Here is a 1,771-nt window from a genome sequence, read left to right on the forward strand (position 1 = left end):
TTGAATTTTCTTGTTGTTTCTACATAATGATTTCAACCCCCTTTTCAATCCAAGATTCTACCTTGCATCTCCTATATCTGCATACGGAGAACCTCGACTTATCCAAAAAAAATCTTGACAACAAAAAAAAAAAAATAGAAAAGAATGAAAATCTTCCAAATTTTTACATCCGGTGGAAGGGGGGGGGGGGGTGGGTAGGGTGAAGTGTTGTATGCCAGTAACTTTAATTTCATTATCAATTTACTTATTTTCACTTTATTTTTTTTTTTAGTTTTTTTTATTTTCATGCTCCCTAAAAAGTAAGGGAGGGCAATTCCATGATGATTCGCTTTTTTATAGTTAAATTCAACAAATAAATGTTTGCTGCGCGAAAAAGTGATGGGGCAGGGAGGATACTACGTGTCTGTCCCATATGGAGACAAAATATGGATGTTTTCATTCACAATGATGTTAGCGACATTGTGCTCACGGGAATCAGTACATGGACGGGGACATCAGGCACCCCCTACTTCCCCCACACCACAAGCATGTATAAGAAAAACTAATAGTATTTAATCAAATCCCTAAATCCAAGTACGTATGATATGTGTTTGGTATAAAACCTCGCAGACCAGAGGTGACGACATTTATAGTGTAAGTTTATGACAATTCAAAACTGTCGAATAGCGAAAACAAGTCAAAACCTACTATAGTCTGTCCTAAGATATTTTCCCCGCATATTTCTTAAATTATTCGATATTCATAAATACCTCTTGGTTCAGACGATGTTCATTCAATAGTATGAAAAAATCTTTCAAGATTTCCTCTCTGAAATGCCTCCTCTAGCTTGTCAGGCTTCAATACACGGCTAAAAATAAGAACTTCCATTGCTAAAGAGATGACGGTATCCATGGTATCCGGATGATAAAGTTGGAAAATGGTGAGAGGTATTCCGAGTGACTTCCGAATAGAGAAAAGATGTCAACATACCCTACAATCGCAGCTTCTCGGGCCTTTCCAGCAAGCTCGGAATATTAACATTACCGGATGTTAGAATTTCATACAAAATGGAGTCGCTTCCCATCAGAATAAGTATTGGCCAGACAGCCATGTATGTCGTTTCTGTGGTATATTTTAGGGTATATCATTGACTTTAATGAAGTTAAGCTCACTTCTCAACAGATCGTAAAATTTGTTGTATTAATATCAAAAAATTTTAAAAGGGGGGTTGTCATGGATGCCTATGTAATGGTTTTTTCCGAGCTTGCCGGAGAGGCCCGAGAAGCTGCGATTGCATACCCTATTATAAAATCTCCGTAGGAAATCTGTTTTCCTTCCTGTGAATTTTTACGAGGGAAAAATGATAATGAGTGAATGAGAATTTAAATGCACCTCTTTCACAGTCGGCATGTGTATTTTCATAAAAAATCGTCCAAATGTGCAGCATCAATATCTTCTGACAGACTGACCTGTAGAACAGATTGTGGAATACTAGTATATCAGTGTTTTGAATCAGGGATCGATTAACAAACTAAACAACGACTAGATATAAACTTTTACAGTATTTATTTATTTTTTTAAATACAACAATGGCATTCTTTTTTCTCGTAGCCCTCAATACCTTCCTCAATAATGGAAAATTAAAGACAAAACACAAACCACAGATCGAGTAGTACATGTATTTGTACCGATATATCATCGATCCCCGGTCATTCTTTGTGGAATATTTTGACAAAGTACTTCAAGAACATGTATAGGCCTTAAATTTTTGCTAACTTTTTTGGCAAAATGG

This window comes from Magallana gigas, chromosome 7 (assembly GCF_963853765.1).
Source record: "Magallana gigas chromosome 7, xbMagGiga1.1, whole genome shotgun sequence".
Lineage (NCBI taxonomy): Eukaryota > Metazoa > Mollusca > Bivalvia > Ostreida > Ostreidae > Magallana > Magallana gigas.